Genomic DNA, 26,608 nt, shown 5'->3' on the forward strand with positions numbered 1-26,608 from the left:
TTTTCAGAGGCTGGGAAGTCCAAAGTCCAGAGAACACATCTGGTGAAAGCTTTCTTTGGTGTTGACTTCAGTGATGGCAGAGTATCACCTTGTAAAATGGCAGAGCAGAGAGAGTTGAGAGAGAGACTCTCCTCTCTTCTTTTAAAGCCCTCAGAACCATGCCCATGACCACCAGTTTTAATCCATTCACTACGGCATGGTCGCACAATCTAATCACCTCTTTGAGGCTCCATCTTTCAATTACCGTAATAGGATTTCCCACCCTCTTAACAGTTATGGTGGGGGCCTAGTTTCTAATACATAAAACTTGGGGGATACAATTCAAGCTTCAGTGAGTTTTGGGGGAACATAATTCAATCTGCTACAAACTGTTAGGAGTCACTTCTGAGTAGACTCTTTAAGGGTCAGCACACAGTTCTCATTTGCTGTGTTCTCTTTTCTGTCATGAGATGTTCCAGAAAGTTGGATCCCAGAGTGCAGACAACAGAGTACCCTCAGCACACGATGGGCATCAGTGTATATGACAAGTAAGCCTTTATCGTGGCATACACCAGGATTTTTGAGGTCTATTACTGGGACATACCTTACCCATCCTGACTGACACAGTATCCTTCTATATCTTTTGCTATATATACATACAATTGTATATATACAATGTATGAATGTATACATACATGTATACAATTGAATGTATACATACAATTACTTTTTCCAAAAATGTTATGTTATACATACTACTCTGCAACTTGCTTTTTTAATTTTAAGCTCAATAATGTATTGTGGGCATTTGAGTCTACTTTGAAATGAAACTATTCTAAGTTTCCAAAGGCCCAGAAACCATTTCCTAAAGGCAGAAGCTTCCATTTCATTAAAATAGGGGCCATTGGAGAGGTTCTCTAGTAAAAATGCACACAGGAATTAAGCTGTGTCAAGTGTGAATAACGACATTAGAGCCCTTCTTGTCAGTGGAGTGTTATTGACAGTGAACTGTGGATTAGCATGATTCCAGATGCTTTTCCTGCCAGAGGAAAGCAGGAAATCTATGAGGTCGTTAAAGTGTCTGTCTTTCTCTTTGTAATCTTGCAGGCACTGTCTGTGGTTGTAAGCAAAATCCTGGATTTCCTCAATAGCTTGGAGTCAGAGGGCTGTTACTGTGGTTATGATTTCAGCCCAAGTGCCAGGAGAATTGAGCACTTAGTTTCTTGATCATGCTATCAAACCTGAATACAAATTAGCCTCCTGACCCCCCTATATCTGATAATGGACCACCATGATACCATGTACAGACCCTGGAAACCTCAGCACCATCTTTCACTCTCAAATCCATTAGCATATGAGCTCCACAGGGTAGGGGTTTTAATCTGTTTTGTTCACCGCTGTGTCCTTAATGTCTACAGCATTGCTTAACACATAATAAATGCTCAATAAATATTTCATGAATGAATGACTCCACGCAGGGGCCAAGTCCTGTAACTTCTCCCTTTATAAATTATCTTCTACCTGTCATTCTCTGTCCATTCCCATTTTATTACTTGTGGTGAATGAAAGACGGTCACAAATTTTTGACATTGCTCCCATTGAAAAGTGAATGTATGTCTCAATCTTTAAATCTGGGTGGGGCTCTGTGACGACTTGAACCAATAAATATGATGGAAGTGACGCTGTGCCAGTCTCCAGCCCCAGGACTTAAGAGATTGGCAATTTCCACTTCCTCTCTTAGAACCCTTGATCTTAGAGCCTTGGATTGCTGAAGAGGCCATGAAACTGTATGGAGAAAGAGAGAAGGGCTCAACTGAGCTTAGCCTTCCAGTCATTTCTTTCAAGAAGCCAGGATGTGAAGAAAGCTGTCTCAGACCCTCCAGATCTCCCCAGCCTACCAGCTGAATACCTCTGGATGACTCCAGGTAATGCTATATGGAACAGAAGAACCACCCAGCTGAGCCCTACCCAAATTCCTAATGAGCAAAATTGTGAGATATGAATATAATAAAATCATTATTTTGAGCCATTAAATTTTAGGTGACATGTTAATACAGCAATAAATTACCAGAATATTACCCTACTCAGGACCTTATAACTTGTTACCTAGAAAACTGATCCCTACCCTCTACACTGCTCAGATTAGTTTTCATGAAGAAACCATGTGGGGCTCCTGCTTAAAAAAATCATCTTCATCAACAGAATACAGCTCAACCTCTTTAGCTTAGCTCCACAGGCCTTCCAAGATCTGTCTCTGAACCCAGCTTTCTAAGTTCTCCTATCCTTCCCTCACATGTCTTATGTTCCACCCAAACTTGGCTTTTGGCTGATCACCTTGACCCCATGATTTTGATTGTGTTCTGCTTTCCCTCCTCCTGGATTGCCCCTCACATCATCCATTGTATGTCTACATCCTACTTGCTTTCCAACGATGTCCACAAATGTCAATCTCCCTGGTAGAAATAATTTCTCTCTCCTGAATTTCCAAAGCATTTTATCTGTCCCTCTCATAAAACTTACACTTTCCTGCCTTGTTGACATTATAATTTGGAAACATGTCTTTAACATTCCTCATAGTTCAGGGAATCCTTGAAGGCAGGATTCACATCTTATCTACTTATTTAAAACCCATTATTGAAACTAGCAAAGATCCTGGTTCTTGTAGATCCTTAATAAATATTTATTGGACAAATAGGTAGATAAATGGATCAATCTTTGTGATCATGGCTCAGCAGCAATCACACTACACTCACATACCCTTATAAGCCACTGGTTTAGTTTTCTCATGTGTATGTTGGTGGAAATAACAATAATTATGATATCAGCCTCTCTTACAGGGTTGTTGAGAAGATCAAATGAGATGTGACAGTAAGAAGCACTAAATGCAAGGTATCCACATGGAATTAAATAAAGCCTATTTTTAGCAAAGGTGGCTGATATGACTACTTACAATTCAGTATTAGCCATAGCAGGCCAAGAAATTCAGAGAAGGTTCAGGATGGTCCTCACTGCCACAACTTGGGGGAATACCAGGTATGCTGGGTAGGACCAGAGCAACTCAAGGGACCACTGATCCAGCCATTGCTTCTTTCTTAACAAAACACTTGAGGGAAGAGGAGAAAACAGAACCCCACAGCTTCCTACTCTGACTCCTTGGAGGTGCTTGGCTCCAGGGCCACCTTTTGCTGCCTGGGCTCCATCCCAATGGAAGGCTGAGGTGCCTTTGAGCAGCAGCCCTGTGGAATCTGGACTCTTGCTGTAGGTGAGGGAAATCCTTCTCACACCAGCTGAAACAGAAAAGAGAATCCATCAGTCCATGTGGGTTCTGGAAACTGCCTGGAAAGACACTGTTTCAGGCCTGGCCGGACACATTTGCTAGAACCATGTCCCTGGACCTCGGGTTTTCTCTGTCAGTTTTTCAGTCTTCTCTCTTCTGTCTTGATTTCCTTCAGAGGCAGTCTCTCCCATGTGATAGCACAGATGGTCCCTCGCAGCCTCTCACTTACATCCTCCCAGTTAAGCAACCTCCCCGTGGAAAAAGTGCTTCTCTTTCCCAATAGTTCCAGAAAAAGTCTAGGAAATAGGACTCACTAGACACACAGGAGGCCTTTCCCTGAGCCAATCACTTGGCCAAGAGGATAGACTCTCCTGCAGCCAGAGACCCTGGGAGCTGGAGCTGGTGGTGGTGGGATAATCCTAAAGGAAGAGGATGGGGCTGTCACCAAAGGAGTGAGGAATGGAAGTTGGATAGGGAAAACAACAGGTCCTGCCCTGCATGTCCTGGCAGGAGATACCAAGCTCTACATACACTTTTCCTTAAGCCTGGTGTAGGGTACCTGCTCTTTACTGGACCCTTTAATGAGAACTGTCCCAACAAGGACACAAGGTGTCCAGGGCCCACGAGAGCTCCACTCCACCAGCACTGCCCCCACCCCGTCTCTGCTCCTTGTCCAGACTGTCTCTGTTTTGCCCTTCCTCACCAGTCATGTCTTGCTCTCATCTTTCCTGATTCACTTTCTCTCTTGGTCCCCACGAGCATGAAACAAAAGAGCTATTGACTGCCACTTCCGTGCCCGACCCCACATGCACCATCACCATATACTTTCATCCTTGGGCTGCTAGCAGCCATCAGGCAGACGGTCTGTCTGAACATTAAAGAGATAAAGCTCTGATGACATTGCTTGAGCCCCCGAAGCCAGGCATACCTGAAGCCACTCTATCCTTCTGTTGTGTGTTGAATTGTGTCCCCTCAAAAGATATATTGAAGTCCTGTTACCTGTGAATATGACTGTATTTGGACATAGGGTCTTTGCAGATGAAATCAAGCTAAGATGAAGTTGTACTTGATTACAGTGGGTCCTAATCCAATATGATGGGTGTCTTTAAAAGAAGAGAAAAAAAGACATGGAGACAGGCACACAGGGAGAACGTCATGTGAGGCAGAGACGGCAGTGATACGTTTAAAAGCCAAAGAATGCCCAGGATTGCTGGCAACACCAAAGCTGAGAGAAAGGCATGGAATGGGATCTCCCCGAAAGCCTCCAGAAGGAACCAACCCTGCTGACACCTTGATTTCAGACCTCAACCCTCCAGAACTGTGAGAAAATGAGTTTCTGTTGTTTTAAGCCACACGGGCTTGTAGTCATTTTGCGTTAGGAAATGAGTGCACCCTCTTATTCTCCCCCATGTTTTGTAAGCCAATGAATTTCCTGGTTGCTTAAGCAAAATGATGTTTCTTTCACTCACAGGTAAGGTACTGAATAATACAACATGATAGCTACATTGTGCTATGTACGGGGGACGCAAGGACAGAGCAGGCCCTGTCCTACCTGTGAGTCACCCATCCCGTGGTACTAAGCCCAGCACCATCCAATGTTACTGGGACCAAAACCTGTGAGAGGGACAAAAAAGAAACTCAAAGTCATCCCAGGCACCGTTCAGACCCCCGGTGAAAACATTTGTGGCTTCCCACCTCGTACAGGATAAAGACCAAACTCCTTAGCCTGGCACTGAAGGTCTTAGCCTACATATCCATCATTGTTGCCCAGTATACTTGGCTCCGTCTTCCATTCCACCTCTTTTGCTCCAGTCACATCAAATTACTAATTACTCCCCAAAGACACCATATGCTTTTAAAAGTTGTTACGTTTGCTCCCAATAGCTGTCTGCATAGACCTGCCTCCTCCATCTCAAAGTAATAGCCATCTGTATTAGCTTCCTAGGGCTGCCATAACAAATTACCAGAAACCAGGGGACTTAAACCAACAGAAATTCATTCTCTGTCAGTTCTGGAGGCTGGAAGTTTGAAATCAGGTGTCGGAAAGGTCATGCACTCTGTGAAGGCTCAGGGGAGGAGGCTTCCGTGCGTCTTCCTAGTTTCTGGTGGCTGCCAGCAATCTACGGCATTCCTAGGCTTGTAGACATATCACTCCAATCTCTGCCTCTGTTGTCATGTGGCAGTCTACCTGCATCTGTGTGTGTCCATGTCCAAATTTCCCTCTAGGTAAAAGGGCAACCAGTCACCGGCTTAGGGCCCACCCTAATCCAGTATGACCCTCATTTTAACCTGACTGCATCTGCAAAGACCCTATTTCCAAATAAGGTCATATTCACAGGTATTGGAGGTTAGGACTTGAACAAATCCCTCTGGGGGGACACCATTTAACTCATAACATCGTCTTTCAAGGCCCAGCTCAAGTGCCACCTCCTGCAGGAAGCCTCCATCACCTACCTACAGCACGAATGTCTAGTGCTTCCAAGCTCTGCTGCAATCTTATCACCTTTGGCTTTGCAGTAGAGACACTTGTGAACTTACTGACTTAGAGCTTTTGAATGACAGGACTGGAATTCAAGTCTTGTCTGTCTGGTCCAGTGCCCTGGGTCAGTACCTATTCTGCTCATTAGAAAATAGTCTATAAATGTTTGTCATTTTGAATTGAACTGATAAGGAAAAAAGAGATAAGGTGAGCGAGACAGTAGCTGTATGGTGCATTTTGGAATGGTTTTCAAGCCATTAGAAGAAAGAGAATGAAATTAAAGTTGTCCTAAAAAGACCTGAAATACGATCACAGGTTTCTCCATCCTTCTTCTGCAGGTCACCCTCCCCAGTTCCCCACTTGCAATGGTCACAATTTTGGTTTCTTGCATCCTCTGGAGAAGAGAGCTTTAAAATGCTCTGAGGGGCTGAGAAGAGTCTTAGAGACCCAAGAATGGCCCTGCCAGTGGCCACTCTGGCCTTGAGGCTCAGGGATGGTGAAAGATCTCCTCTCCCTCTGATCAGGTGACAGCCTTAGCTCCAGCCTCTGACTGTCTCATTGAAAATCAAAAACCAAACACACACTTTGTCAGACCCCCTGATGGGGCAGTCTGGGTCCCCATCAAGCTTCCTTCGTGGAAAAGTTGTTGGCCAGGAACCATGCCAGCTGGCCCCGAGCCTGGGTTCGCTCCCTCCGTGGGCTGAGCATCAAACAGAAATGGAGCTATTGCCGTCTGCTTCGAGACAAGCGAGTTAAGAATAACTTTGCAGAGGCTGAGCTTTACAGGACTAGTCATCCTGAAACAGCTGAGACATGATCACCCATTACTTTGATGCCTGTCTTTCAGGGAGAGGCTTCCAGAAACTGGCCTAGGAAAACCTGGCAGTATTTATTCCTCTTCATTAGAATGCTTCAAAGAGACCCCAAATCAGGCTTTGAGGCCCAGGTTCCAACCATTTCTTAGTCTGGGTTCCTCCCTGGTGTTTTGGTGGTTCTTGCCAAATCGGGCAATTCCTGATGGAGGGACTGTTTCTAAAATAGGGTCTGAGAGCAACTAGCCTTCTTAGGAAAACCACCAAATAAATTCAAGAGGAAAAAAGAAGCATTAATGATAGCCCTTATGTTGTACTTATATGGCCTTACTAGGTGCTGTTTGAGGCAATTTACATAGGTAGGTACTGCAGTAGACAATACGAAGGCACTTCGAAAAGTTCATGGAAAGATTTGTATTATCTTTCAATTCTATTTCTCCATGAACTTTTTGCATTATTTCAAATAATGCAAATAACCCTTGCATTATTGTCCCCAATATTTTCTGCATCTCTTTGTGGGAGAATTCTATCTCCCCATCATGTTGACATCAAACTTTAGCCAAGAAACTGGCTTTGGCCAACGAAATGTAAACAAAAGTCATACACAAGACTATTTCAAAAAGTTTGTGGGAAAATAGAATTGGAAGATAACACAAATCTACGAATCTTTCTGTGAACTTTTTGAGGTACCTGTGTGTGTCATTTTCAAGAAGAAGCTTATATGAGCTATTGCATGTGGACACCATCAGCCACTCTTTTCCAGCTGCCCTAACACCAGTGATGCTCTGAATAAAGGCTGCTCTTTCAGTGTGTGTAGTGGATTGAATTATGTCCCCCCAAAACTCACTGAAGCTTGAATTGTGTCCCTCAAGTTTTATGTATTAGAAACTTGGTCCCCACTGTGACTGTTAAGGGGGCGGGAAATCCCATTTTGGTAATTGAAAGGTAGAGCCTTTGAAAAGGTGATTAGATTGTAGGACCATGCTGTAATGAATGGATTAAAAATGGTGGTCAGGGGTGTGGTTTGGAGGGCTTTAAAAGGAGAGTGAATGAGGAGGTTGGTCTCTCTCCACTTCCGCCATCTTGCAACGTGAGACCCCCTGGGTCACTGTCGCCACCACCAGATGGACTTTGGACTTCCCAGCCTCCGAAACTGTAAGCAGTAAATTTCATTTTCTTATAAACCACCCAGTTCCGTGTCTTTTGTTATAAGTAACAGAATTGGACTAATACACTCTGGTCCTGAAGGGAAGAGCCAAAGCCAACCTGTGATGGACATGTAACATATAAGCAAGAAATAAATCTTAGTTGTTGTAAGCCACTGAATTTTTGGAGTTGTTATTGCAGAATAACTTAGACTAAGCTGGCTAGTATCATCATTCCCATTTCACAGAGGAGAGAACCAAGGCACCCAGAGATTGTGCAGCTTGCCCAGAGTCATACAACCAGCAAGTGGATGAACCCGGATTCAAAGCCAGGCAGCCTTGGCTTCAGAGTCTGTGCTTTCAAGCACTTCACTATATTGCCTCGGAAAGTGCCTTTGCTGTTTTCCTTGGAAACTTCTTTAGCTGGCAACATTCCTCACTACGCCGTTTTTCTTCCTTTCCCATGGAGGTAACCGAGAACAGTCGCAGATCATTTGCTCTTCAGTAGGTAGAGTACACCAGGTAGACAGACTCCGTATAATAAAACATAACTGGTTATTGAATGAGCCAGACGCATTGCTATGCCAAGAAGGAAGCTACTTTTTTTTTACACACCACAATCTTGCAGGAATTAAACTATTCATCATTAGAGATTTAAAAACTGTGATCAAACTTAATATCAAAACTCCAGCCTCTCAAACATTTGAGAGCTGCTCTCCTGCCCCAGGTTTGGAAATTTGCAGCAGGGAAGGGAGTCAAGGTTGGCTTCCTCCTCATTTTTCTATGGTTCTCTTCCACACCTCCTCCACTCAGGGGGTGGTTCTAATTTTAGTTTTCTGAGGACCCTTCACACAGTTTTCCCTAGTGGCTGTACTAATTCACATTCCCACTATCCATGTAGAAGTGTTCCCTTTTCTCCTCATGCAGAACTGGGCCTGGGGGAACTGCAGGAGAGTCCTGGTTTCCTTGGTCCATCTCTGACTTGCTGGCTTTAGGGGACCTCAGTCAGCGTGTGGTGAAGATTTGGCCCCAGCAGCCTTTCCTGGATCTTTTGAGTTCTGTTCCCAGTCTTAGACATGACTACATCAAACATCTCCCCAGAAGAAACAATAATTTTAGAAGTAGGGCTGTGATGCAGCCCTGCCCCAGGGTATGACATCCATTTACACTGTCATGCAGAGAAGAGCAGAGCAGCCCCATTCCACAACTGGATGTTTACTTTGCTTTTACAGCATCAAAGGCCCATTAATATATTTTCTCTAAATCAACACTGCAAGTTGCCCTCAGGTGAAAATTCCAGCCTCCACCAAAACATCAGGACCACTTGTGCATTTAAAATGTTTCCTATGCAGAATCCCTCAATTTCATAAAATCTAGGGTGTCATTCTTAGCCAGGACCTCAGCCCTGTGCATACCACTGGGGATTCATCCCATTGATAGATCTGAAATCTTTGAATGCCTTGCTAGGTTTTTTGGTTCAAAACGTGATGATGCTTCAATTATGCAACTCTTCTGGCCCTGAATTCTTCTAAAACAAATGGGCTTTCCAGATAACTGAAGCTTATCTTTACAACAACCAGCATTTTGTTTATTTTGTCCATTTTGATCCGAATCTGTCAAAAATGTCACAGCACAGTACTACCCCTGCTTTTCTTAGTTCTTCATCTTCTTTGTTCTCAGACTACCAGATGGTTTGATGCTGCTGCTAATGTGTCTGTCTCTAGCCCCCTCCCCACTTTTTATTCACTGTTGAGAAGGATGTGTTAAAAAAGCATAAATAGAATCTCTGGGTCTAAAGACTTTTCTTACAACTAAAGCTCTTGCCTTTAGTGCAGGACTTTGTGAAGGTTATTCCAGGGACTCAAAGGGTTTGTTTCGCTTTCATGGCTTAATTTTAGATTTTCATCGTTCTGAAAGGTTAAGATTTCTTCCCTTCTGGATCAGTGGGATGTTATTATAATGCACTGTGCAAGTTCCTTTAGAACGAGCTATGGCAAGCTATCCAAGTTAGAGCTGTTGCTAAGGAAACCAGGCAAAGCTTGCTTAATGTATAAACCTGGTTATTATATTTAAAATTCAAGGAGCAGCCAGAGATTCCTACTGCGAGAGGGAAGACTCTGCTTTTGAAGAGGAAAGTGGAAAAGTACTCATGTCCCCCAGGGAAAGGGTAATTCCTGAGATTTGTCCTCAGTGGCCTGGAGACAAACTCTTTCTTTTGTGTTTTTAATGGTGGAAGAAAAGGAAAGCTGCTCTTCCCGGAGAAAAATGGTAGAGGAAATACAGCAACTCTCTCCCTCATAAGCCATTAGGCTGATCCGGGAGGGGGAGGCCAAAAGAGTGCAAGGAGGTCCACAACTGTGACACCAGCTCTAGTGACCAAAGAACAACTGGGAGAGCTAGCTCTCCAGGAAGTGTTTGGATCCTTAAGCACACAGGCAAAGAAAGAGCTAAATGTTGTCTTCCCACATAAATGTAAATAGGTTAAAAAATTAAAACGTTGAGATTGAAGGACAGAGACATTAAGTTATCCGTGTGGCATGCTAATATCTCCTTCCCAGATTCCTCCTCGCCCCCCACCCAGACCCTTCACCCTCTACCCTGATGCTGTGCTTCTGTGGGAGGGTGACCACATCAGGTCAAAGAATCTTAGATTTCAAAAGATCATCCAGTTTATCATACTTATTTAACCGTTGCAGAAACTGGGGCCCACAGAGGTCAGGGAGGAATCGGAGTCCTAACTCCTAATCGAGGATGTTTTCCCACCTCATTATTCAGGGCAGGAATATCCCTAGAAAATTCAGGAATTGTCTCACTTAATTGTGCCCCCTCAGGGCGATAAACAACGTTTCCACAGTGTGTTCCACAGAAAATAAATAGCTAGCCCAAGAGAGGCTCCATCATCTAGACATTTTCACTTCTGAATTGAAAGCAGAGACTCGAACACATCTGTGTACGCTCCTGTCCACAGCAGCACTATTTGCAACAGCCAAAAGGTGGAAGCAACCCACGTGTCCACCAGTACATGAATGGAAACACACAGTGCAGGGTATACATACAGCCTTAAAAGGAAGGAAATTCTGACACATGCTGCAACACGGATGAGCCTTCAAGATATTATGCTAAGTGAAATAAACCCGACATAAAAGGACAAATATTGTATGATTCCACTTATATGGGGTAGCTAGAGTCATCAAATAATTCATAGACGGAAAGTGGAGTGGTGGTTGCCAGGGGCTGGGGAGGGGGGAATGGGAAGTTATTGTTTAATGGGTACAGAGTTTCAGTTTCGGAAGTAGAGACAGTTCTGAAAATGGGTGATGGTGATGGCTGCACAACAGTGAGAACATGCTTAATGCCACCGAATGGTAAACTTTATGATATATATATATATATCCATATATATCCACAATAAAAAAAGGAGGAAAAAAAGAGAGAAAGAGAGATGTTCACACACACACACACACACACACACACACACACACACACACACACACACACACACACAGGCAAGTCACAGTGCACATTTCATAAAAGACTCAGAGAAGTCCTAAATCAAAGACCGTTTAATTTGATTTAATCAAGCATTTCCTCAACTGGAAACAGAACTCTTTTTATTTTCTTGGAACACTATTAACAGCCCACGTCCATGGTGCACCCTTTAGGAAATACTGATAAAAGCTTTACACTGCTCAAAGCATTTCTTCTGCTAGTTAGCTCACTGCTTACTTCTTGGAAGCCTAAAAGAAAGTCCGTAATATTTATTGACTACTGAACAATCAATGAGCTTATTAATCGTCCCCATTTTACTGGTGAGGAAACTGGGCCCAGAAATGTCAAGCCCTGGCTCAAGACCCCACAAAGTTACTCTGTCAAGGTCAGTGGTCCAGCCAAGTCAGAACCTGCTTCCTAAACCATGTACTGGGCTGTGCCCCTCAAACTCAGTGCTACTCCCCTGCTGCCTCTTTTGGGTACCCAGAGGTGTGAGCAACTTCATCGAAGACCCTTAGGGCCCTGGGGCTGCTGAACAGCAGGTTGGGGACACCAGAGGGGACAAAAAACTTAGGCATTGCAGACTCTTTAAAGGCCAGTGCTATAAGCCTCAGTCTCCCTTTTCTCCAAAATAGGGCTAGAGGAGTTTAGAGATGTCCTGTCACCTACCAGCAATTCCTGAATTTTCCTGATGCGAGAGACTCATCTGGGATACATATTAAAATACAGACTCCCAGGCCTTTTCCTGGGAGATTCTGGGGTCTGGGGTAGAACTTGGGAAGGATTTTTTTTAACAAGCATCCCCAGGTATCTTATTTTGGAGGAAGTGTGAGTATCCCAGACCTTAACACTAAAAGAGACCTCGACAGAACACCCTCTGGCTTAGCTCTCTGCTCCATGGGTAACACAGCTGGGGCCCAACAGAGCTGTTGTGATTGTCCAACTTTTGCTAATGGCTTTAAAAACAGAAACGAAAGCAAATATTCATTTCCTTGAGGAAAGAAGCAGATCTGTCATTTTTAAAATAAAAATTGATCTCTGTGCTCCTCTCCATTCATCCCAGCTCACCCTACCCATTCCATCCCTCCCTGCCCAGTGGAGACCATTCTTCTATGGGTTCTCCTGCCCTTGTCCTGTTCATTTGGGCAGATCTGCCCATGATGGAAAATGTCCCGGCTGCCATCTCCTTCGCTAGAGACCCAAGTCTGACTCCAGTGTTCACTCATGCTCCTTTCTGAGTGTTGATGGAGACCAAATGGTGTTTGGCTTTCCCTGCCCACCCACTTCCCTCTGAGCACTCAAACTATCTCAGGCTTGAACTATGCTGCAAGAGGAAGCTGGCGGCCTGAGCTCTCCTCCCCAAGGAGCTTACCCTCTCCCTCCCTGGCTGGAGAACCTGCCGCCCCAGTATGAGACAGATGAGCCGAGACAAGGCTGGGCACACACACAGCATTCCATCGTCACTTGGCAGGTCCTTGTCTAAGAGCAGATGGAAAAGTCTGTGGACACTCAATTCCCTAAATTCCTTTTCTGAGAGCTCTACCCTGTCTCAGCCCCAATAAATTAGAGTCTTTTCAATCTAGTTAAAACCCAGCTCCTTCCCACCCATATATACCCAGGAAGGGACATCCAAGACAGCAATAGGCCATTGGCTATATTGTTGTCTGCCCTGCTTCTCTGTTGAGGCAGATACTCCTAATGAGGAGGGCCCAAGGCCATGCTTCTCTGTTTATGGGGGTCTTACTGGCCACAGGCTCACCCCAAGGGGCGTCAATGCTAGTCCTTGCCAGCAACAGGAGCACAGCTCTCAGTTACAGACCAGGCTTCGAGCCCTGGCTTTCCCGCTGCATGACGATAGTGCTGAACTACTCCAGGCCTGTTTCCACATCTGTAAAATGGGGAGAATAGTATCTACTTCAAGAGGTGGTTGTGAGAATTAAATGAGATGCTGTATGAAGAGTGCTTGGCACGCGGCTAAATACATGCTCAGTGAATGGCAGGCATTATGATTTCCTGGAGCTCTCGGGACATGGTCTCACCTTCCCATGGCTCCCCTTTGCCACAAGGAAAGCCATCAAGCCACTGAGATGGGACCAGGACTATGGCCATCATACAGCCTAAGTCCCAAGGTCTTAATCTGTGGGTTTTTATGTAAAATGATCATGAGGGAAATAAGAACAGCTGAAACTTGATCCAAGAATGTGTGATGTGATCTTTTCTGCTAACTTGCTTTCCAGGGTGGTTGTGGCAATTCACACTTGCACAGACAATGTGGGAAAATGCCTGCTTCCCTATCCCTCACCAATCATGCCTGTGGCAACATTTTTCCTGGTTAGAGGAACTATCTCATTGTTTTCATGATTGGTGAATTTGTGATGAGTGGCGAGGTTGAAGTTTTTTTTCATATTCATTGGACATTTGTATTTCTTCTTTTGTGATTTCCTTATTTATGTCTTTTGCTCATTTTTCTAAGTCTTCTTCATTTTTTATTAATTGGCAAAATTAATTTAAAATTGTATTAAATTACAATTAATTTATTAATTTATAATCTTTATATATAAAGAATGGAAATCTTTTATCTGTTATATGTAAGGTAAATTTTTTCTGTTTTAACTTATTAAATTTTGTGTATTCCAAAGTTTTATATTTTTAGGTAGTCAAAGCCATCTTTTCTTTTATGATTTTTACTTTTGATATTAAACTAAAGAAGATCTTCACCCCAAGATTATATAAATATTTACTTATATTTTGTTCTAGTATTTTTTATTTTCTTTCCTATATTAGTACTGTTAGTTCATCTAGAACTATGGTAGATATTAGCCCCAAAAGGCTATATAAATTTAAATTTCATTCAATTAAAATTAAAAATGTGGTTCCTCAGTGCACTAGGTCCATTTCAACTGCTCAATAATCACTCTTGGCTGGTGGTTTCCATATTGAACAGCACAGGTATAGACTATTTCCATCTTCACAAATAGTCCTATTGGATAGCACTGATCTAGAATTTGTTTTGTGAGTGATGGGGAAGAGTAGAGAATCCAACTTTTTTTCCAAAATAATTCAGGTAGATGTTCCAATGCTATCTTTTCAATAATCTATCACTTTGGTACTGATTTGAGATGCCACATTTCTATTCCTAAGTTTAGTCAAACATATGTGGATCCATTTCTGTACTTCCTTTTCTATTTCTTTATCTATCTTTCTAATCCTCACCAGGACCCCACAATTTCAACCATGGTAATTTTACAATATATGTTAATGTCTAGGAGAGCAATGTTTTTGTTTTTGTTTTTCCCTTTCCTCATTATTCTTTTAAAAAAAATTCTTGACAATTCTCACACGTATATTCCAGACAAACTTTGAAAATCATATTGTAGTTTGGAGTTGGAATCGTACCTGTACAAGAAGTCAACTCACGAAGGGCCTTCATCTGGCACCTGTTTTCTCAGCTTCCCGTACTTCCCACCAAACACTGCACTCCAGCGACACTTCACCGCCTGACCTTCCATGAACAAACACTCTGCTCCTTGTCCTAATGCATAATGTCCTCTGCTTGGAGCTCACTCCCCTGGCTGGTCCACTCAGGATTTTTGCTCATTCTGTCAGCTCAAATCTCCCTCTCTCTGTGACGCCCTTTCTGACGCCTCCAGACAGATGAAAGCGCTGCTCCTCCTGTGGCACTCTGGTCATACCTGGGTTGGAATAATTATCTTAATATTTTGCATTTGTTTATAAGTCTGTCTTCTCACTATGATAAACAATTTAGGACTATGTCATTGCAATTTTGAGTTCCCATAACCTACCAATACTTTGGCTCAACGAAAAACGTACTGAACCAAAGAGCATAACTCAGGTAACACTGGAAAAGTTGGCTGTGGCATGCCATGGAGGGCCTTGAACATGGACTCGGTGGGCTTCGTGCTGGCTAGGGATGAGACAAAGCTGTACTGTGTTCATTTAATCTGGAGATGTGATAACTGAATCCAAGTGGGGAAGTGACAGAAAGCCAAGAGATAGTTAAGAGGCCATTAGAAGAGTTCAAGGCAGACAAAGTAAAGGCCTGAATGAGGGTGGTGGCTAGGGCTTGGAAAGGAAGGGACATGGCTGAGGGATGACACAGGGTTAGAATTGTTGGGAGCCTGAAGGCGGACAGAGCCAAAACTGTGAGCAGGAACCTGACAGGATCTTTCTGAAATTTATTCTCATGGACTTTTTAGTACCTGTAAGTGTTTTATGTTATTCACAACATTACAATGAGATTTTACCATAAAATCTAAATGAATTATAATGTCATCAATGATTGTTCTGGACCTGGCTGTTACCACAGTCAAGTCATTTAACTCTTCGTAACTGTTTCCTCATCTGTCATATTAGTGGCATATGGTACCTCCTTTAGAGGGCCGTGGTGAGGATTAAATGAGTTCATACTTGTGATGTTCTTAGAGCAATTCCCGGCATATGAGAGCTCACTTTAAAGATTATTATTCATGTTTCCACCCATTTATCCCTGCCCCTGAGGTAGCTCTCTGCTTGTGACAAAAACTGACCAACCGTCCATTGACTCATGGAGCCTCATGTGGAGTAACTCACCAAAGGCTTTTTGAAGGCTAAAGCCTACTGCATGTATATGTGTATGCAATTGGGAAAGAAATTTTCCTTCCCCCGTCAAGTCAGATTCGTTCAAGGATATTGCTACCTCCCTCTGTTCAGTGGTGCAACTGGTAAAAATCGGTCTGTCTCCTTTAAGTGGCAATGTGGGTGCTGCTAAGCATGGATGGAGCTCTTGGAGTGTGATTAGGATAGAAAGGCCATGTAGATGCAGAAATGAGATAAGGTCACCCGAGGGGAGACACACTTATGTCCCAGGAGCAGGGCAGGATGCTATTTTCCCAGATGGCTCTGGGGTGGGCGAGCTTTGCTGCTTTCATCATCCATGGGGAGAATGTGAGCTGGAGGGGGAGGGATTGGAGGTTGAAGCTAACTTATTCTTCTTGCTCCTAGAGAAGGATTCAGGAAGATCTGCAATGCTCCTGTTAGTCCAAAACTGCTACTGCCAGCAGATTTTAAAATGACAAGGGTTCAGGTCAAAGGTATCTTATCCTGGACATTGCTTTGTAGAATCCTCAGAGTCTATGGGCCCCAGTGCAGTTCTCGGCTGTGTTGGTTTCATTTTACCTATTTTTATAGTTAATCCTTTCATCTTTCCCATAAAGAAAGTGAGATATGCCAATGTGCTTATTATAGCTCTCATCATCTTGTGAGAAGAAAGCAAAATATTTCAGGGTGTCTGTTACAGATTCTGCCATGTTGCTTATAATAAAAGTGAGACATACCACAGTGTTTATTCTTGATTTTGTCCTTTTACCCAGAATGAGGGTGAGCATTACTTCTGTCTGTATCTAAGTTCCTATCGGTCCTCATTGTGAATGGAGGTTAAAATGGCAACGCCCAGCACCCAGGCTGTTGAACTATTCTGTAACTCTCTCTCTCCAGCCCTTGACTTCAGACTTGCCTGTCTCAGTCCTTCAGGACAGGACCCTGACTTGAAGGTCTTTGGTTCGTGTTGCCATGTTCACGAGGGGTCACACTAACAGCTAATGCCTTTGTGCTGGAACAAGGTCTCCACTGTGCTTCTCTGGGTGAAAACAGAATCCCTAGACGCAGAGCTGACTTCCAGAAAAGGCTCCCGTACTAAGTCAGCCAACAGACTCCAGAGCTAATCAGAACCAGATGTGAGTTCTTTCACTTAAAAATATTACAGGTCACAGATTTATTTTTTGAAAGCACCTATAATAACAATTAAAGTCATAAAATGTGTTTTCTCTAGATATTTTCTCGTACTCACCCAAGCAATATAGCCTGATAATCTGGGGCTAACCTATGCCAAAATCAACATATTTGCTTTGTTAGAAATCTGCAGAATGTGTCTGTCTGTGGAGGTGTGCTCTGGTCAGGCCATGGACAGTTGCCAACATACAAACAGTTTCCTAAAATATCCCACGCACGCAGGCATGATAAGCAGACTCCATAGATTTGTGTCTGAGAGGGGGAGAGGAACAGAATGAGTGGCATGAAACATAATTCATGTAATTTGGCAGATACTTCCTGCATTTAAAAAATGGAGTCTACAAAGAGTTCAGCAATTACCTACAGCTTTCTCCATACCAGTATCACTGCCAAAGTTCAAAGGCTGGGCTGACGTCCACCTCTGGGAAGAACTACTAGCAACTTCACAGGTTGTTCTTTCATCTACAGTCTCCTACCAAGACAAATTATTTTTTGGAGAAAGGGACAGCACTTGCTACGAGCTAATCCTGTGCCTCAGAATGGCCCCCTCAGCCAGGTACTGCCCAGTGCCTGACCCTATCTGGGCCTCAACTCCACGGCAACTGGTTTGGCTTTCAATGCTCAATGCCACCATGCAGGGGCCTCACAGTCCCCAGGATCACCCTCTGGCTTTAGGGGTTGTTCCTTTACTTGCCTGCACCCATTTCCATTCTAATAACTCTCCTGCCTTCCAACACTAGACTCTGAATGCCCTCTGGTCATAGCCTCTTCTTTGTGGCTTGCTGTTCTCACATCCACTTTGGGAACTCTTCTTAATACTGATTGTCTGACATCCTGTTTCCATTCTTCCTGCTTTTGGTTAACAGTCATCCATTGCCATTTGTGGAAATATCCCTCCCTACTCTGAGTCCTGTGTCCCACTGGGACACCTCACCCCCATCCCATACACACACCCCAGGTACCTTAGTGGTATACGCCCTATGCCTTGCCAAAGGATAAAGATGGATTCAATAAAGGCACAGGATCAGTGGAAGTTTTAGACTTCATGTTGTTTCTTTTTAAAAACTGATTAATTTGGGCCAGCCACATGGCTCACTCGGGAGAGTGCTGTAGCACCGAGGCCGTGGGTTCGGATCCTATATAGGGATGGCTGGTGCGCTCACTGGCTGAGTGTGGTGCAGACCACACTGTGCTAAGGGTTGCAATCCCCTTACCAGTCAAAAAATAAATAAATAAATAAATTAATTAATAAAAACTGATTAATTTCTTAAGATAGTTACTACATTCTCATAGTTCCAAAAAAAGTGTAAGTTAAATAGTAATAAATAGGAAGCTGTGAGTCTATAAATTAAAAATGAGTAAATTGAACATTTGATAAAGAATAAGACATTTACATAGTCTCAAAGTGCCTCACACAAAACACTCATTCATTACAAAGGAAAAAGTATACCTTTGCAGTGGAGAATCCTGGTGGACACCACATTAATAAAGAGATTAATGTTGATGTCATCAGTAATGGGGCAAATCACAATTGTGTACAGCCTGATGAACACAGTGAGAAGATCATATATCACTTCTGTGCTATTTCTGCCAAAGATCCATCACCTGAATCTAACCATGAGACAACATCAGAAAAACCCAAATTAGAAGACATTCTAAGAGATTATTCTACAATCTTTATAGTCATAAAGACCGAAGAGCTTTTTCAGACTGAAGGAGACGAAAGACAACACGTGATCATGAAATTGGATCCTTTTTCTATAGAGGGACACATGGTGAAACTTAAATGGTGGAAATGTATCAGTGTTACTTTCCTGATTTTGTTGATTGGGTCATGGTTATGTCAGAGACTGTTCTTGTAGGAACGACACACTAAAGTGTTCAGAGCTGATGGGGCATTATATGAATAACTACTTTCAAATGATTCAGGAGAAGATATTTTTACCATCCTTGTAGCTTTTGTGTAAATTTGAGATTGTTTTGAAATTTTTAAAAAAATTGTTTTAAGTCATCTAGTAAAAATTTTCCTTCTAATCTCTGATCCCCATCTGTCTACCCCTCCCCAGTATGTATCCTGGTATATTCTTCAGAGATTATTTATTTATTTATTTAGGTGGCTGGCCAGTATGGAGAAGAAATTTTATTTTTAATGTACAGTATATATAAGAATGAATGAGCCAATGCCCACAATTAAAGAGGCACTCTTTAAAACAGGGGGCTCTGAATCACAATCTGCTAGAGGATCTTGAAACCTTGTCAGGGCTCAAAACCCAGCTCTGAACACCTCGTCCCTTGTCTCCACAGCTCACGGGGATTCCTAGCTTGGGGGCCTGGAGTGTCTAGCCCACAGCTGACTTTCTCCAAGTCAGCAATTTATACTCTTAATTCAGTCCTCTTTCTCTATTCTGTCATTAAAAGACTAACAATACTAAGTGTTGATGAGGATGTGAAGAAACTGAAAGCCTCAGTCATTGCTGGTGGGGATTTAAATGATGGGGCCACTTTAGAAAACAGTTTGGTAGCTTCTTAAATATTTTAAAATAGACTTACATATGTCCCGGTAATTTTACTCCTAAGTATATATCCAACAGAAATGAAAACATATGCCCGTAAAAAGACTTGTAGCAAATGTTCATAGCAACATTTTTCATAACAGCCCCAAACTGGAAACAACCCAAATGTCCATCAACTGATGAATGAATAAACAAAATGGGGTATATCCATACAGTGGAATGCTCTTCAGTAAAAGTGTGAATACTATATCAATATGAAGTACTGATACATTCTACAACCCAGATGTACCCGAAAAGTATTATGCTAAGTGAAAGAAGCCAGACACAAAAGACCACTACATATTGTGTGATTGCATTCATATGAATCTTCTAGAAAAGACAAAACTATAGAGACAAAAGCAGATCAGTGGTTGCCTGGGGCTTGGAGTTGGAGCAAGGATTGGCTGCAAATGGGCACAAAGGAAATACTCTAAAACTGGATTCTGGTGATAGCTGCACAACTGTATAAATTTACTACAACTTGTCTAACTGTATCTTTAAAATGATTGAATTCTATGATAGGTGAACTGTGCCTTAATAAAACTATTTTTAAAAAAAAAAGTCATTCTGTTTAGAAAATAAATTAGGGGGTTCAGGCAAGGTTAAAGACAGAAGACCATTTAGAAATCTTGGAATTCCTCCTCTTCTGCTCTGTCCCTTGGATTCTCACCTCCAGGAATCAAATCCTACTTAAAAAATAAACAAGAACCACCTCTCTATAGTAAAAGCCAGAGAAATGGCACATTCTTACACACTTTGATCAGCAGACACAGAGACTGACACAAGGAAACCACAACGGTTAACAGCTGCATTCAGGTGTGTTGACTTCAGTTCTCTAAGAACAATGGATGGGTACCTGCTTTATAGCTGAATAACAAAGGGTCGATTCTTAGTGAATTTTTCCAAAACAAACAAAGATAGAAATGGTTGGCCTTAAATGTAAATTGAAATCTCCGTTTCTAGAGACAGAAAATTGCACCCAACTCTTAGATGACAGTGCCACTCTCACCACCCCAAAGTCTCAAAATTCCCAGGGTCTCTTCTCCACCCTCCTTCCGTGGGTATATCTCATCCCACCTCACCAAGGGAAGGCCTATCTTAAGTCCCTAGTGATGGAGTTTCAGAACGTCTCCATTTCCGTCTTCCCTTCTACACTCTCTGTCTCTTCTTCCTCTCAGTTCATCCCTCCAATATCTTTTCTATTTTTGGTATCAAGTTTTTTCTCTCCTCGGTTCTATTATTGTTGGGCTGCCCTTAACAATTGTGGGCCTTGGGCCAAGAGTACAAATGGAGACCTGCCCTGCTATATTTCTAAATATTTAGAAATTGCAAACCAAAAGGTCAAAATATGTTCTTGTCTCCCACCTTGACACTTACCTTCATAACAAGGTGAGAAACCAGGTTCAAATTTAGAGTGATCATACTTTTTAGAATATGGAAGCACAATTATCATACTCCACACTAGAATACGGAAGCGCCCGACCTCAGGCCATAGTCCACCATTCTTCTTTTTCCATCCCTTACAACATCCCACACCTTGAGGGGCCTCAGATACACAGCTATGGATACTCCAACCCACATGTCCAGCCTCCAGCCTCCTACATCACCCCCCACAGACAGTCTCACCTGCGCCATCCCTCAGGTCAAAGGGCATGTACTACTCTGTTGCAAGAGCCACCCTTGAGGGGATGGAACCAGGGAACAGGTCACTGTAGGTTCTGGAAATAAGCCATTTGGGAAGGTAGTTCTGGAGTCTAGGCACCAGAAGTGAGATTTAAAAGACAGAAGAAACACAGGACAGATCTCCTTGGCCCAGAGGAATCCTTTACGCTTTTAGGGGAAGCAGGAGAAGAAGGTCCGGGGTGGGGCGTCCTGTTGCCCAGATCCAAGGGCAGTACTGATTGTCTTGATAAATTGTGTTACTAGATTTTCTGATATTCATCCATCCTTGTGATTCTGGAATAAACCCTGCTTAGTCATGGTTTTTTTTTTATACTGCTGGATTTCATTTGCTAACGTTCTACATAGGAATTTTCCATCCGTATTTATAAATGAAATTGATCTTGACTTCTTTATTTGTGCTAAAATCGTCAGGTTTCAATATCAGGGTTATGCTAGTTTTGTAAATTGAATTGGGAAGCTTTCCATATTTTTCTATGTTCTGTAACAGCTATTTTGTTCCCTTAAATATGTGAGGCATTTATAAAATATTCTCACTGTAAAAAATTAAAACCATACAGAAAAAGCAAAAATTTCTCTTGACTTTCCCCTTCACATCCTAATCCCCTGCCTAGATATGATCATTATGATCCATTTGCTATGGATTCTTCTAGAACTTTTCACTTTCATACGTGGACATGTATATAATTTTGTACTTTTTTTTTTTACATAAATGAAATTAAAGTCTACATACTGAATTGCAAGTTTGTGTGTGTGTGTGTGTGTGTGTGTGTTTAACTTAAATTTATAACTTGGAGAACTCACCATGTCAGTACATAGAGACCTATCTCATCCTTTTAAAATGCTACATAATATTCCATAGTATAAATGTTTTTAGGGCCGAGCCTGTGGCGCACTTGGTAGAGTGCTGCGCTGGGAGCGCGGCGACGCTCCCGCCGCGGGTTCGGATCCTATATAGGACTGACGGGTGCACTCACTGGCTGAGTGCCGGTCACGAAAAAACGACAAAAAAAAAAAAAATAAATAAAAAATAAATGTTTTTATTTAAAACTTCTTCCCACTTGAGGGACTGTCTGGCTATGACAAGGGCTACTGCAAGGCTAAGGCTGATGTCACAAATCCTGCTCACAGTGCCAATTGTCTAGCTCTTAATCCTGTTCGTGACGCCAATTGTAAAGCTAGGCGACCACGCTAGTTGTCATGGCTCTTTTACCTGCTGGTAATCCTGCACCTACTGGGCCTATGGTTGAGCTAAGGCTGGGTCTGGAGCTCCCAGACCCCTCAAGCCCGTTCACAGACTGGGTCACAAACCCTTCATATGCCAGGCTGGGTCACCAGACCCCTTCATGCAGGTCTAGAAGCTAGGGAACCGGCAACACGGCCCTTGGAAGCTGCAGGTCTGGAAAAACATGGCCACGCAGGGCTGGTGCCTGAGGCAGTAAAACACCAGCCAAAGTGGCGCTGCTTTGCAAGCACACTTACTCCACCCACAGCCACCTTGAACTGGCTCTGGGGTGAGGGGAGCCTGACCAAATTGTTCCATTTTCCCAAAAGGAACATATAAGTGGGTTCCAGTTTTTCTTCATTATCATGTTGTATTAAATATTTTCTCATGACACTTACTACTGCCTGATTTTATCCTATTAAGTCATTTTTTTTGTTAGATTGTTCATTTGTTTATTGTTCTGTTTCCTCCCACTGGAACTTTAACTTCTTCAAAGCAGACCTTTTTCTGTGCCTAACATGGTGTCTAATACACAGTTGGCACTCAATAAATATTCAATGAGAAAAATGAATGAATGAAAGACCATTTTTGCAAATGGCTCTTTGGCCATACGTGCTATTGTTTCTTCAGACAGGGTACTATAATGATCATATCTAGGCAGGGGATTAGGATACGAAGGGGAAAATCATAAGAAATTTTTGCTTTTTCTGTATGGTTTTAATTTTTTACAGTGAGAATGTTTTATAAATGCCTCACATATTTAAGGGAACAAAATAGCTGTTACAGAACATAGAAAAATATGGAAAGCTTCCCAATTCAATTTACAAAACTAGTATAACCTTGATATTGTGAGTGCTGAGTCAAAGGGTATGAGTATTTAAAATTTCCTTAGATACTATCAAATTGGCTTGCAGTCTGACTGATTCATATTTCAACAAGTAACATACACTTCCTTAGACTCTTGCCAAGATGTTATTAACAAATTTAACTTTTTGTCCAATTTATGAGTAAAAAAATTGTATCTTATTGTTGTTTTAATTGCACTTTTTTGATTACTACTGCAATTGATCATGTTTTGTTTCTTGACCATTTGGAAATCCCTTCCTGTTAATTATTCGTTCATATATTTTGTCTTTTTTTTTTTTTTTTGGCAGCTGGCCAGTATGAAGAGCTGAACCCTTGACCTTGGAGTTATAATATTGTGCTCTAATATTTTGTCTTTTTTTTCCCTACCCAATTGTTTGTATTTTCCTTATTGATTTGAGGGAGATTTTCATTTATTTTGGGAAAAAAATTGTTAAACATTTTTGGCCAGTATTCCCTCCTAACCTGTTGCTTTTGACATAACTTTGTTTATGGTATATTTTTAGTCTGCATTATCTAAGTTGTATTTTAATGAATCGCATTTACTCGTTTTTTTCTTTATGTTTTTTTCCAATTTAAATCTTGTTTATTATCTATTGACTCACGTCTGTAAATAATGAGAAATTTATCATAATAAACCACAAAGGGTATCCTTTTGAATTGATATTCTTTAAATACATGTTAAACATGTTTAAGAGGACAGAAAGCAGCTATTTTTCTTTTAATTGTAGTGGAATATAGCTCTCTTTTTATGCCAAATAAGGGATTTTCCCTGCACTGAATATAACAAACCATTTTAACATGTCTGGCATTATCTTCCATTTCAGTCTTTCTATTGTCCACAAGAAGACTCACAAAAGGATGAAACTGATCTATAGTACTAATGAAAATCCCTCTTCAAGGCAAGGAAGTTCAGAACTCAGACAAAGACACGGAGCCCAGAGGGCTCAGGGGAGGGCAGACTCCCACCGTGGGCAGAGAGTCTGATTCCTACCACCTCCTCATTCCTGCCAAAGATCTGGGTTTTCTCAATTAGATTTGCCTGGGAGGAGAGGGAGTTAAAACATGGGCTAGGTCTTGGACTTGAGGTCTGTTGCATTTTTATAGCCAGGTTTTTGGTTCCCTGGTCTAAACTTATAAACCTGTGAGTTGAATCTCTTATTTCTCTCTCAATAACACCTTTTCAGTATAAATCATCCCAATATAAATTAACGCTCAGTGCTCAGTAAGAATTTGTCTATGACTTCTCCTACTCCTCTGCCTGCTACTCCACTTCCTTTTCCTCCCTCTCCTTTATTATTATTATTATTTTGGAATAATCAGTAGCCCTTTTGAGAAAAGCCCAGCTAGGGAGGTCAGTGGCTCTAAACTGGGGGATGAACATCAGAATCATTTGGGCAGTAAAAAATTCAGTCCTGGGCTGTACCTATGTTTGCAGAATCAGAATAACTGGGTGAAGGGGCCAGGAATTCTGAAACGTTTAAAATCTTCTTAGGTGATACTGACGGGCAGTCAGTTGAGAATACCTACTCTAGGTCTCTTGAATTTTAACATGCAACCTTGTCTTTGACAACAGTTAAACGACCCCATGAGGATATAATCAGCCAATGTGACTAATTCTACAGGACAAATGACCCAGTTTCTTCAACAAATAAATGCCATGAAATACATGGAGCAGGGGAGTGGAAACTGCTATAAATTAAAAGACTTCAGACGTGTCAACCAAATGCCCTGTAAAAACCTCGTCTGGGTCTCAATTTGAACACACTGAAAATAGGCATTTTTGAGACAATCAGGGAAAACTGAACACAGATTATGTGATAGTAAGGAATTACTTCTGTTGGCTGTGATGTTGGTATGATGATGGTGTGAAAAAACAAGGTCCTTATCTGTTAGAGATAAACATTGATATATTTATGGGTGAAATAATATAACTCAATTTACTTTTAAATATTTCAGATAAAAAAGCCATGTGGGAAGAAACCATGAAGCAAGAGTGACAGAGTGTTGGTCACTGTTAAAACTCGATGATAGGTATGAGGGGGTTCTTTGGACTATTTTGTTGACTTTGGTATATGTTTGAAAATTTCAAGAATGAAAACATTTTAGAAGAACGACACTCTACATAAAGATCTGAAGACCTGAGCTCCTCCCAAGTCTGGTTTTCCTGACCCAGCCTCACCTGAACCTTGTCAGCACTTCCCTGCAGTGGGTTTATTTCCTTTGGGGTGCACGTGATTAGATCAAGAAACTTTATACAAGTTTTTCCTGTGGTTCCCTTACCTGCTTCTTGCCCCTTGGAGGAAAACGGAAATCCAGAGAGGCACTTTGCTGCTGACGGTTCCCATCCTCTAGAAGAGAGTGAAACTGGGTGTCAGTACCGGAGCAGAGCGATTCTACAACCATGCAACTGAGCCTCGGTCCCCCTCCATCGACTGCATGCTACATTGGTGGTGCAGGGAACAACAGGGGTGTGAACTGCAAGGGCAGCTGTGGACTGAGCCAAAATTCCTCTTAGGGGTCATCACATCGAGCAGGTGACACAAAGAGGCATGGTTTTCTCTCACTGAAATCATGAGGGACAACAGCAAGAATCATTTGAGTCTGGCCTTAGTGGAAAATGAACCACAAGGAAGCTAAGGGTTCTCTATATTTTATTTCATAAGGTTATTATTTTCCAAACTTGATTTTCTTGATTTTTAAATTAAGAGTAGTGCGTGTGTGTCTGTATAATAAAGACAATGAGAGGAAAGGAATATATATAATTGTATACTATATAACTATAATCTTATATATTTATGTTATATATTATATATTTCTAATTTATTATATATTTTATACTATAGAACTATAATTTTATAGTTACCCATGCTATCTATGCTTTAACTGCAGTCAGACTGTTCAAACACTATGACAAAAGTCCCACTCGTGGCAGCTTACCCTAAATTCAGGCAAAGTGCCTCAGTGGAAATCAACAGCCTCTTGAACTCTAATCTCCCAAGTTCAAGTTATATTAAGTGCTGTCAACAAAGAACACACAGGGACAAAACCATCCCTCTGAGCTCTCTTACCTGGCCTCTTAGCTTTTCCTGGACTTGCCAATTCCTGTTCCCACACTCCAGTGTTCTGATTCAGGCTGCTTCTACCTTCATTTCCCTGAAGAGATTAACCTCATCTCTGGCCCTCTTCTAAGCTCAAATTCCCCTTCCTTTCGATTTTGCTCAACAGAACATGGAAAGTGGAGTGGCAGGATGGAAGGAGACCTGAACCCCACTCTGCCTGCTTTCAGGGTTGGAGACAGGTCCACTGCTCACTTAGC

At 42.1% G+C, this 26,608-nt stretch overlaps 1 long non-coding RNA gene across 1 annotated transcript; it reads right to left on the bottom strand.

Annotated features, from left to right (window-relative positions):
- LOC134388630 (uncharacterized) lies at positions 1–26,608 on the bottom strand. The gene is made up of 3 exons (XR_010024640.1): positions 26,361–26,608; positions 25,573–25,640; positions 1–3,266 (listed from the first exon to the last, which is right to left on the bottom strand). It is a non-coding gene; the product is annotated as an uncharacterized LOC134388630 (long non-coding RNA).

Source organism: Cynocephalus volans, chromosome 10 (genome assembly GCF_027409185.1).
Source record: "Cynocephalus volans isolate mCynVol1 chromosome 10, mCynVol1.pri, whole genome shotgun sequence".
Classification (NCBI taxonomy): domain Eukaryota; kingdom Metazoa; phylum Chordata; class Mammalia; order Dermoptera; family Cynocephalidae; genus Cynocephalus; species Cynocephalus volans.